The 12,821-nt window shown below is 41.8% G+C and overlaps 1 long non-coding RNA gene across 2 annotated transcripts; it reads left to right on the top strand.

Annotated features, from left to right (window-relative positions):
• The first annotated feature begins 8,528 nt into the window (after positions 1–8,528).
• Positions 8,529–10,546, top strand: LOC116508388. Of its 2 annotated transcripts, XR_004255327.1 has the most exons (3): positions 8,529–8,627; positions 9,157–9,282; positions 10,034–10,546. It is a non-coding gene; the product is annotated as an uncharacterized LOC116508388 (long non-coding RNA). The 2 variants fall into 2 exon arrangements; XR_004255326.1 differs by lacking the exon at positions 10,034–10,546 and having other exon boundaries at positions 9,157–9,362.
• Positions 10,547–12,821: the final 2,275 nt, after the last annotated feature.

Genomic DNA, 12,821 nt, shown 5'->3' on the forward strand with positions numbered 1-12,821 from the left:
CCTATTACCATCTGATAATAAAGACAAAATTCTTCAATAGTACGGTACATGATCATGATAACATGTCAATAATATTGCAAGATACTTAGAACGGTTAAGATATTCAATAAAATACAAAACAAAAACCTGCAACATTAACATTTTTATTCCTGCTTTTCAGCTGATAAAAGAACCATTGTAATAGAATCTGCATACAGAAAGCCTGACCCTTAAAGAAAGAAAAATCTAATGATAACTTATATTCAGATCGCAGCCTTGGCTGATTTCAAAAACAAACAAAGAAACCCTAAACAGGGCCTGACCTGACTATAATTTTGACGGGATTGAAGTGTGGAAATTATTCTCCTGTATAATTTAAATAAATACATTCTTAGCAGTGAGTTTATTAATACACTGTGCCAATCCCTAGGCCATGACAATAAATTTTAGTAAACACTCCAAATCTTCTCAAATAGTTTTTTTTTAAGTGACAACAAGAGTTGCGATGTGATTCATCTAAACTTTTATACAAACCATATATTCATTTTAATCTCCTCACATCAAACAAGTTCCTTGAGAACTGCACTCCTATTTCTGACTTCTAGTGATACTATTTTGATCTCTTGCCCTGCTGACTGGTTACAGATAGCAAAGGTGTATAAAAGACAGGTTTTATTATCCCATCTTTCTCCATATTTCCTTTGATGGTACAATATGGAGTCACAGAAAAAGGTTCCATCTGCTGCCTTTGTTTAGATTCTTCCTGTTGAACTAGCTCTACTTAGGTGCGCATACACTACAATTATCATATTTTGGCTACGCCACAATCTTGTGAGGTATGTTAGGCTGAAAGAATTGACTTGCTTATAATAAGTTTCTAAAAGGTACAATTTTTGAACCTAGTTAACTAACATTCCTAATCCAACAGTTATTAGCTATATGCCAAAGACCTGTTTTTAAATTTTTTAACGTCCTTACTTCCAGATACAGATAAATACAGGATATAACTACAATGGAAGTTTCCAGTCTTACAGGTTTTTGGTCTCAATACATTCTTCTCATTTGTTACTGCCCATGTTCTGTATACAAATATTCCAGGTGAGCTAATACTAAGTGGATGTGGGTGGAGTTTCAGGACTTGGAAATTACAACTTCTGTATTAACAAGGAGTTTACAAAGCAGCTTTCGTTACATTTACGAAACAAGGAAACCCATCTGTTTATTCAGTTTCGTTTTTCTTCAGGCTCTCTCCAGATGATCATCTCAGTCACCACTTCATTAATTCTGCTTTGCAAACTTCAAATGATTATAAATGGTGTCAAACTCTGTTTGAGGAGACATTTTATAAAGCTAAGTGAGGTTTGGCCTCTCTTTTCCTATGCATTTTGAGATTCAGATATGTGGTCCGCAGATCAGAGAAATGCCCTACGGATATTTAGCAGCCTTTATGTTCAGTTTTGGGTTGAGAAATTGAGAATGTTGGCAAGGTTGTCAAATGCTTAGTTAGTAAATGAGGTGAATTAGAATCCAGTCTTTCCTTACAGACTTAGTAATTTAGTACTAAGCCTATTGAATCTAAAATCACATTCAGAGAACTGAATTCTGCAGAAATGAAAGAAGATGGAGACCTAATTTGGTGATTGTTTTCTTTTTTTAGGTTTAAGGTAAAGGTAAAGGTTCCCCTCGCACATATGTGCTAGTCGTTCCTGACTCTAGGGGGAGGTGCTCATCTCCATTTAAAAGCCAAAGAGCCAGCACTGTCCAAAAATGTCTCCATGGTCATGCGGCCGGCATGACTAAACGCCGAAGGCACACGGAACGCTGTTACCTTTACACTAAAAGTGATCCCTATTTTTCTACTTGCATTTTTACATGCTTTCGAACTGCTAGGTTGGCAGAAGCTGGGACAAGTAACAGGAGCTCGCTCCGTTACACGGCACTAGGGATTCAAACCGCTGAACTGCTGACCTTTCTGATCAACAAGGTCAGTTCTTTTTTAGGTTTACTATGCATATATTGAGTTTGCCTGATTTTCCTACTCTGTGCCAAAGCAATCCAAAGCAATAAAAAAGTCCACTCACCAAAGAAGAAAACTATTGAACAAGGCATTGCTGGTTAAACAATTTAGATTTTACAAAAAGAATTAATTTCCCAATCTAATGTTATTTGTTAGATAAACTACAGCTAAAATGATCTAAATACAGGAACACAAGGCACTACTACACCACTACTATTTTCACCTCCCAAATGTCTTCATGCAGCATTTGTGTCATTCTCTAAGTGGCCCTTGCTTGATGTCATCATAAACATCATAAATCTTAGGGCTTTCCCCTCTGGTGAGTTAAAATACTATGTACCTTCTGTAAGTCAGCAGAACCCATTTTGGTGATAAATCTGCAGCTTAACATGAATGGAACTGGCCCTGGGGTAAGGACTAGAGCACTGTGTGTCCTAATTCCCTGAGCTTGCTCAGTATTTCAATCAATAGTATTTAAAACCGCTGAGATCAAGAACTAGTATGGACACATCACACACATCCCATATTTGCTAGAGATCATCATCCATATGTGTAATCAATGCCATTTTGATCCAATTCCCTGACCTGGCATCCCAATTGGAAGGGTCTAGATTATCCATGCTATCTAGGTCTCGCTGAAATTGTAATGTAAGCTTCTTCTCATAATCTTCCCTAAGAAAGGAGGCTGAGACAGAACATTTATTCAAACATTTAGGACCAGAGTTGGTTTCTTAAGGAGACAACAGACCACCTTGTGTCAAGGATGAACTCAGCACAGCAAATGCTCACCAAAGCCTCATTAGCCAACCAAACCAACAGTATGCTAACACTCTTTACCTTTAATATTCTCAGGTATTAGGGGTTATTAGTTTTATAGTGCATTAGCAACTCTAACATATAAACCCTGATCAAGGGAGATGATAGCCTCAGATGAACACCCAGAGATTTAAGAATATTTGAAAGAAGAGAATTGAGCTCAGGCTTCATTAATAAGCAGACAAGAGAGAGCATTTACCTATGGGAGAATGTTCATTAATTGAAACAAAAGAAAAACAAATTGGTTCAAAGCTAAATCCAGCAGGAATTCTGCCAGGAAGGATAAAATAATCAAATACTGTTAAGTACATGTAAATTGAGGTGGGATACCATACAGTGACTACTTTAAAGGATCTTTCATAAATTTTCCAATACAGGAAATCCCTGCATCACTATGAAATCCAGGTAGAACTAAGGGGTTCATGAGAAGATGATTTTGATAAAAAGTAAGAAAACCCATTACCCCAAGAGGTTATTTCTTCTTCCATCTCTGCTCAGTTTTCTACAAAGCATGGCTTTGTACAAAGCTCAGCTTTCTACAAAGCAAGACAGAGTCTCCCTTTGTATGCCCAAGCATTGTACCTGGACTTAGTGCTGAAAGATGCTGTTGAGTCTTGTATTATCCTTTTTCTACACAGATTCGGGAGATGTATTATTTTCATTTCCTTTATCTTCCAGTTGTCTCTGTTTAAGCAGAAATTTCCCCATTAGGTAGACATTTAGTTATATATTTCTGTCCCTTTCTAAGTCCCTTTGAACCCTATTTTTCATGTCTAAGCATTATGGCTGCAACTTTTTAAAATGTTTAACTCTGATTGCCAATTCAATGCCATTTGAATAAGGTTCTTCCACTTCCCGAATGCCTCAATGAATTGTAAATATTATCTCAGCCCCCGCTTTTGCTTCATTTTGCTTCCTCTTGCTCCAGGGGTGGGTTGCCAGTTTGGTGCACACACACTTTTGCATATGTGTGCTTCGCTCGTGTGCACAGTTGCCTATAAATAGGTCTGCGCATGCGTAGAACATTAAAAAATGGGGGGGGGGGGAAACATGCCATGCTGACCGGGGAACCAGTTTGGAGGCATGGCAGGCCTGGGTCGCTGCAGGTTCTGGCAACCCAGGCCAGCAAACCACTATTGGTTCATCTGAACTGGTCTGAACTGGTAGGAACCCACCACTGACTTGCTCCTTTTTGCTTGCCCAGCCTAAGTCACCAAGTTGCCTTAAAATGTGGTTTTCCCATTTTGGCAACAAGAAGGAACAGGACCTGTCTACAAAATAAAGCATAGTACAATACATAAATATCCACATGAAATCAAACTTCCCCTAATTCTGAAGCAACATAGTTTCATAATATAAAATTAATTTATATTTCTGATTTCATGTATTATATCAATTCTAAAACAAAACTGCTGAAATGTTTGAAACTGCCGTTCCAGTGTTAGATTTGAGCACAATAACTTTTATATGTGTGTAGATGTGCTTATACATACACATATACATGTTCATTCCACTGATGAAAAGTCTATGAAAGTAGAACAGTGATCTCCAACCTTTATCAGTCATTGGGTACATTTTTAATTTTTGAGAGCATTATTATTAGGCATTGTTAAAAATGGTGGATGATGGGCTTGATCAGTTATCCTTTTCTCTAACTGATAAGTTTGTTTCTTATAGTTACCACTATCCTCCCAAGATGCTACTCGTAAACTCAGCTTACCTTTGACTTTTTTTTTCTAGGCAAGGAGGATACTTCCAGACAAAACAGCTGGCTGCAGCAAACCGCCACTTTAATTTTTAAGACTGTCTCCAGGTTAAATGTGAGACCCAAAGATATTCTGGTACATAGAGATGACTCTTAAGAACGGTGCTTTATTTGAATCAAGTCACTTCTCATTTATTTAGTTTGTAATGAAATATTATAAAATAAAAACAAAAATAAAAAAGTGTCTCATGCCAAGGGTTATACCGTACTAACTTTCCTGAATAACACGAATTCTGAAATCCAAAGTTTTCCCAATCCTCCTTTTTCATATTTCTCCTTTAAAACAATGATGTTTCACAGAAAGCAAGCTGAAGATATTAAAGGAATCATGCAAGCAAAACATTTCTAAGCATACACACATACATACAAAAACAAAATGTCTTTAAAAACCCTTCTTCCAAAACCCAGACCAAAAATTGCACATCATAACAAGAAAGCCAGCTATGTCAAATGCATCCCTCCAGGATTTGAAGCATTTGAAGTATTGAGATCTGACCATTTTATATCGCCATTGTGCTTTATATTGCTTCCTGTTTGTTCTGTTTTAATCCATATTTTTTATACACTACTCAGAACTGTTTGAAGTAGAGTGGTGCCAGTAATAAAAGTAACATAAATGTCCCATGCATAAGATGTTTCTTACTACCTTATTTTAAAATTCTCAAGATGCTCTAACATGACAGATATTTCTCTTTTTTTCTTTTTCCAGGGGAGCTGGGGGTCACTTGAAAAAAGCCATGGACTGCAGTCGCCTAACAATTTGATTTTTGAGAAGACCACATACACAGTGGATATGTTGGTTATCATAATATCAATATTTTATGTCAAGATAGTAGCTACTATGATGTGGAATTTGAATGAGTAAAACGTATTTCAGGTATTCTTCTCAGTTGTAATTGTACCCTTGGGAAAATTAAAATTTTCGGATGATCAGTTGACCATTAAGGGAGTGTTGTAAAGATAAATCAGGTGAGCATTTCAAAGCCTGTGCTACAAAAATATGTTATAAAATACTCCAAATTTTATTGAATTTGCTTTTAATACAGTATTTAAAATATTGAAAGATATGGCTTAAGTTGTGTGTTTGTGGGGAAAGAAATAACAAATATGTTTGAGGTTTGGTAGTGTATGGCAGGATGTGGATTGGTCTCCCAACTCAGGAGGAACATCAAGGTCAAGAGGTTGGAGGCAATAACAGGACAAGCACATCAACCTTTAGGTAAAAGTTTAATATTGGGGAGTAACACTTTTATCTTTTGCTGTGTCGCTTCTTCATATATATTCTGTTTATTCTTCACTAAAAACTATCAAGATATTATAGAATCTATTTATTTTTTGAAAAAAATCAGTTATTTAGAAAGATACTTTGATCATCCTGTTGCAACAAAAACATGATGATGTTTGCAAGGCAGCTTTACTTAGTGTTAATAAATCTGCTTTTCTGGATTTGAAACACATTGACTCATAAACTAATTATACACAGGCTGGATTCACACAACAAGGCAGGCTACTATGTACTTGGCTAATTTGTGGCTCAGTATACTGTGGAATCTTAACTCTTATGATACTGTTGGACGAAATCTCCATCTAGTTCTGTTCCAAGTGGGGAGAAAGACACTGGAAACATGGAGGCTGATTGGAAAGATGATTTAATAGTGAAGCAGAACCAGAAGGCATGTGTGACTCTCGGTAGCTGACCAGAGGTTCGGCCAACCAAGTAGTGGCATTTAGGCCTGGGTCGCAGAATCGGCAGTGAGCCAGGCTGGCCACATCCCCAAACCAGTTCCCTGGTTGCCACTCCCGTTCTTTAGTGAGTGCATGTGCAGATCACTGTAAATTGTTCTGCGCATGCACAAAGAACAATTTACATTGAACTGGGCACATGCACGCAGCACGTGTTTGGCTTGTGTGCGTGAAGCGAACCAGTAGTAAAACTGGCAGCAACCTACCTCTGTAGCGGACCACATGGAGTGGAGAGTAAGGGTTATTTATTCCCTCTCTTGGGCCTTGCCCTTGAGCTTCCTGTTCCTGTGGCAAAAGCACGTATTACATTGGCTGTAGTCAGACTCCCATGGGGCCATGTGGAGTCATGTTTGTCTAAATCAAATTTGGTTGAACTTTGGATTGATGCAATGTCCCTCAGGTGATTTTGTAATGCTGCTAGATAATCCTATTATATCCTGGAGGGTCATGTCTTAATTCCATCACCCTGGAGTTAAAAGTCTTTTGTTTTGGCCCAGTTCTTCTGAACGGGCACCAAATATCTGCTGGGGATAGGGAGCTGAGGCTCTGAGTTCCTGTCTCCCTTAAGATTTCCATTTCTCTTTTAGGAGAAATATATATTCTACCTTTTTAATATTTCCTAAAATATTTCATTCTTCAAAGAGAGGGTGAGTGCTAACTTTCTACAATAAAGGCTAGCAGCACAATCCTCCACAAAACTACTTAGAAGTAATTCCATTGAATCCAGAGTACTATTCCCAAGTAAATGGTTATGATCCTAAATACACCAGGAAGCAAATCCTGTAAGTTATAAGGGCACTTCTTAATCAATATAGTTGTGACTCCACTTTAGTGTACAACATAAGCTTTCTGCAGCTGATATAGATGCTGATCTACGAAAGCAGTTAACCATAAACCAAGATTTATTGTTTCTGGATTCTTGAATATTATCTATTTCTTCTTTACAAATTGATCAGGCGTGTATTTATTGGGGAAAAGAGGTAGATGGAAATCAATGTCTGTAAAAATAGGAGCCTTTATGAATAAGTCTCTCCCTATGAAGCTAATCATAACTTTAATCTATCAAAATAAAATAGGATCTTTTAAATCCTAGGCGCTTTGCATTTAATATTCCTCTTGGTGATGGAAAGAATCCAGTTTATAAGACAGTGCCCTTTAATCTCCTGGTCTCTTGCTTTTCGAGACTTTGTTTAGGCTGGGACAACTGTAGCCTTAAAGCTTCCTAGCTGGCTCGATGCATTCATAGTAAAGCGTAGTAAGGAGTGAGATTTAAAAATAGAAGAATTCCTGTGGGAAGACATCCCACTACAGCTCAATCTGCCAGCTTCCTTCTATTGTCAGGGAATGTGATTCCCCCCCTCCCCCGCTTTTCAGCCTTCGCGGGGGTGCCTCTATTCGAGATTCCCACAGCCACATCTCTTCAATTTGCAGGCCCCTCATTTCCTCCCCTTGGTTGACCTCTGCAACGAAGCTGTCCAAAGCTCCTGCAACAGTCTTTCCCGACTGCCAGGCAGCCAGCCATTCAGCAGAAAAACCTGCCCCACATTAGAGCACAGCGAGCCCATGACGTCACCCGAGGGGTTACTTTCCATATTAGGACATCGCCCTGGGCGGAGTTTTTCATTCCGTAGTTGCTCCAGCGTTCGGCAGCAGTTTAGCGCAGGCGCTTGGAAGCCTCTGCAGCGCACGTTTATGTCTGCCTCAATAGAGGGGGAAAAACGATCTCTGACAGGCTCAGAGGAAGTAATACAGCCTCCGTTTATCCTTGAATTCCCGTTGAAAAATCGTGGCGCACAGGCTGAATGCAATCGCTAGTTTCCCGACATTCCGGGTTTGCCGGAGATGGAAAAGAACTGCTAAAACATTTCAGCAATAATTCTAATCAAAGTATGATTAAAAAACAAATAAACCCCCTTTCTATCTCAGAAGCTCCACTTCAGAGAATGGAAATGTCTCCATATTGCTGTTGGAAGCTTCTTCTGCCTCATGCCTTGAATTATGAATTACTGAGGGGAAAAGTCTTGTCTATTTCTGACCTACACCAGAGGTGTCAGCCATTCTAGCTCAGTCTCGTTTCTCAGCTCTGCTAGAAACGGGAACGGCTGCTGGTTCCAGATGCACAGAGCTGATTGTAAGGGAAGGCATTTAGTACTGCAGGGAAAACAATCCCACGTGATGCTGGCATAAACATAAAAGAAAGAAAAAAAACCGAGCCTGAATGTAAAAGCTGAACACAGAAAGGATAGTTGCAATCTGCTCTTGCACAAACTCAATTCAAACAGCTTATTTTCACCTGAGGATGTACAGGTAGAGTTAATGTGGTATAGTGATACGTAAGATAATTAACATAATTTTAGGCCTATCTAATCTCACAAGGGATATGTGCTTGAGCTCCTGAAAAATGAGGCATAGTACGTTTATTCCTGAAAAGAGAAGGCTAAGGGGGAATGTGACACTGCTTCTCAGGTACCGAAAGAGTTTCAGACAGACACTATTTAATCAGTATCATCCAAGAGCAGGATTTTAAATAATTATTTTGGGTTAGAGAAAGGCACATTTTGTTTGAATGATGGGGAAAATTTCCAGACAGTAGGGTGCAGTAGGCAGAATTTAGGAAGGAGGTGGTTTGATTTTTTATTTTTTTATTTTGCTGGCTGTGTACAAGCTGAGGTTGGGCAGGGAGCAGGCTTTGATGCTTTAATATGCACTCCTGCATTGAACAGTAACTTGGACTTTGTGGCCTAAATAATCTCTTCCAGTCATATGATTCTGTGATATAGGTGCTTCCTCCATACTGTACTAAAATATAATTAGACTCATCCAATAACTTTTTCAGACATACACAGCTGAGAAAAATACCTGTAACACTGGAATGAATTCCAGAAAATGCAGCTGCAGTCTCAGAAAACACAGAGATTCAAATGTTGACTTCAGAAATTCAAGGAGAAAGAAGAATTGAACTGTAAGTTGTAACAATGAACCTACAATTTAGGTACCGTACTATATTTTGAACAGATGATGTGAAGTTAAGAAAAACTGGAAAAGATTGGAAGAATGGAAAGCCATCAAAAATAAAACAAGATAGCAAGATGACCCTTGCTATCATAACCCAAGCAGGAGCTTAAGTGTATTTGAAAAAGTCGTTCTTTTGATGAAAGAAATGTCCTTCTGGGTTCAGCTCCAAGTGGGGAAGAAGACACTGGAGACATGGAGGCTGCTTGGAAAGATGGTTTATTGTTGGACAGGGCCACATGGCTTGAGCCCTGAACAGAAAAGATGATCACATGCTTCAATGTTGGTGGAGAAGAAGAGAAGGGCTGAAGGAGGGGCTTGCTAGGCTTTTTATAACCTGTTCAGTCCCACCTCTCTTTTTCCTGTTCCTGTGTAACAAATGTATTCTGATTGGTTGTCAGACTCCCATGGGGCCATGCAGGGGCTACTCTCTAGGCTGTGTTTTGAATCCAGGTATGGATGAGTTCTCAGATGCCATGTGGAGAGTTGAGTAAAGTTCCAACATTATTATGCCTTTACTCCCATGCCCCCTGGGGCTGCAGTGGAGAAGTCTTTATTATGTAAAGTGGACTAGCCTGGCCTTCTCAATGGCCTATTGGCAAAGTGGGGATGGGCAGGAAGCTACAGGCAACTATTCTGTCTTTTAAAACATGTTTCTTTTCATATGCAGAGAAATATTCTGCCTTTTCAATATTTCCTAGGATATTTCATTTCTCTGGGAGAAGACTGGATGATAACTTCCCACACTTTCACAGGCAATCCTGGCAAAATTATTGTGACAGTTGAAAGAGAATGAACTATTGAGCAACAATTAACTATATTTCAGAGGATAGAGACAAAAAATGTCAAGATAGAGGCTACAATCACCTAAGGGTGTCAATAAGAAAGTAACCCCAACTGGTTCCCCACAGAGCTTAGGCCTCCTCCCCAACCTCTATCATCCATTGCGTTCTTACCTTTTGAAGATCTCCAGAGCTTTCCTCAGCACTCTACTGACTGTGTTAGGGAATCAGAATGGAACAATTCATTCACAGACATGGGGCGGCCTCCTGGAAGTGGCCGCCATTTCAGAGCAACTGCAAGTGATTGTCGATAGACAGAAAATGACAGCTGTTTTTGGGAGGCAGTCACGCAACCAAGAGATGAACTCCGGGAGATGAAGCGCCGAAAGAGACGCCTAGAGCACCGATGGAGATCCAGTAAATCCGAATCGAACCGAGCACTTTTAACATCCTGCATCAGAGCTTACATCCGGGCAATTAGGACGTCAAAAAGAACACATATTGCCTCTCTGATTGCTTCCGCTGAGTCGCGCCCAGCCGCCTTGTTCAGGATCACCCGTTCCCTCCTAAATAGGAGGGATACGAGTGATCCTCTGCATGGCAGAGCTGAGGACTAGGTCCAATTCCTCACGGATAAAGTTGCTCGGTTTCGGGCGGACCTGGACTCCAATCCTGCAGAACCAGCTGAGGCACTAAGGGATAATCTGGTAGGTCATCGCTGGATTGATTTTCAAGCTGTTGCCCCTGAGGACGTGGACAAGGCCATGAGAGCTGTAGGTGCCTCCACATGTGTACTGGACCCGTGCCCCTCCTGGCTGGTTGTTAACAGCAGGGAGGTGACACGGGGCTGGATCCAGGCGGTTGTTGCCGCCTCCCTTCAGGAGGGGGTCTTTCCCCCCACCTTAAAGGTGGCGGTGGTGAGACCCCTCCTGAAGAAATCATCTTTGGATCCAGCCGTCCTGAACAACTATCGTCCAGTCTCCAACCTCCCCTTTGTGGGGAAGGTTGTTGAGAAGGTGGTGGCCTTTCAGCTCCAGCGGTCCTTGGAGGAAACCAGTTATCTAGATCCATTCCAGTCAGGCTTCAGGCCTGGCTACAGCACGGAAACCGCTTTGGTCGCATTGACCGATGATCTCTGGAGGGCCAGGGATGGAGGTCATGCCTCCATCCTAGTACTCCTTGACCTCTCTGCGGCTTTCGATACCATCGACCATGGTATCCTTCTGCGACGACTGCGGGAGGTGGGGGTGGGAGGCATTGTCTTACGGTGGTTCTCCTCTTACCTCTCGGACAGGTCGCAGTCGGTGTTAGTCGGAGGGCAGAGATCGACCCCTAGGCCCCTAACGTATGGGGTGCCGCAGGGTTCGGTCCTGTCCCCCCTTCTTTTTAATATCTACATGAAACCGCTGGGTGAGATCATTCGACGGCACGGGATAAAATACCACCAGTATGCGGATGATACACAGTTGTATCTGTCCGCCCCGTGCCAACTCAATGAAGCGATGGACGTGATGAGCCAGGGCCTCAAGGCTGTTAGAGACTGGATGGGGGTTAACAAGCTTGTACTCAATCCAGATAAGACCGAGTGGCTGCTGTGCTTCCCTCCCACTAATTGGCGAAGTGTTCCATCTCTCAGGCTGGGGGGTCAAATAGTACGCCCCTCAGATAGGGTTCGCAACTTGGGAGTCCTCCTGGACCCACAGCTGACTTTTGAACATCATTTGTCAGCTGTGACCAGGGGGGTGTTTGCCCAGGTTCGCCTGGTGCACCAGTTGCGTCCCTACCTGAACCGGGAGGCTCTCACAACAGTCACTCGTGCCCTTGTGACCTCTAGGCTGGAATACTGCAACGTGCTCTACATGGGGCTGCCCTTGAAGAGTATTCGGCGACTTCAGCTGGTCCAGAATGCAGCCGTGCGAGTGATCGTGGGTGCGCCTCGATTCACCCACGTAACACCTATCCTCCGTGAGCTGCACTGGCTGCCTGTTGATCTCCGGGTGCGCTTCAAGGTGCTAGTTGTCACCTACAAAGCCCTTCATGGTATTGGATCTGGGTACTTGAGAGACCGCCTACTGCCAATTACCTCCACTAGACCGATAAGATCCCATAGACTAGGCCTCCTCCGAATTCCATCTGCCAGCCAATGTCGTCTGGCAACTACCCGGAGGAGAGCCTTCTCGGTGGCTGCTCCGACCCTCTGGAACGAACTCCCCGTGGAGATTCGTACCCTCACCACCCTCCAGACCTTCCGCATAGCCCTTAAAACCTGGCTGTTCCGACAGGCCTGGGGCTAAAAGACTTGCAACCCCACTCGAATGGTATGACTGTTGTGCTTTTTTAACGGTGTATGGTTTTCATGTTTGTAACTTGTCTGTTCCCCCCCCCCCCCTTGAACTGTGAGCCGCCCTGAGTCCACTCAGGGAAAAGGGCGGCATACAAATAAAGTAAATTGAATTGAATTGAATGGAGATGAGTGGCTTGCACTTCTTCCCCAATTTGAAGTCCACAGAACTTCAAAAGGTAAGTATGCAATGGGTTTTGGGGGAATGAGGAGCAGGCCCAAGGCCTGCAGGGACCCAGCAGGACAAGATGAGGTTGGTGAGGTGGGGGGTGCGAGTGACAGTAGTAATAACTTTGAAACAGGGTCATAAGTAGCTTTTGGGTGGTCTGTCATAAGTTCGAATGGCTGCTGAATGATTATTAAGTT

This window comes from Thamnophis elegans, chromosome 4 (assembly GCF_009769535.1).
Source record: "Thamnophis elegans isolate rThaEle1 chromosome 4, rThaEle1.pri, whole genome shotgun sequence".
Taxonomy (NCBI): Eukaryota; Metazoa; Chordata; class Lepidosauria; order Squamata; family Colubridae; genus Thamnophis; species Thamnophis elegans.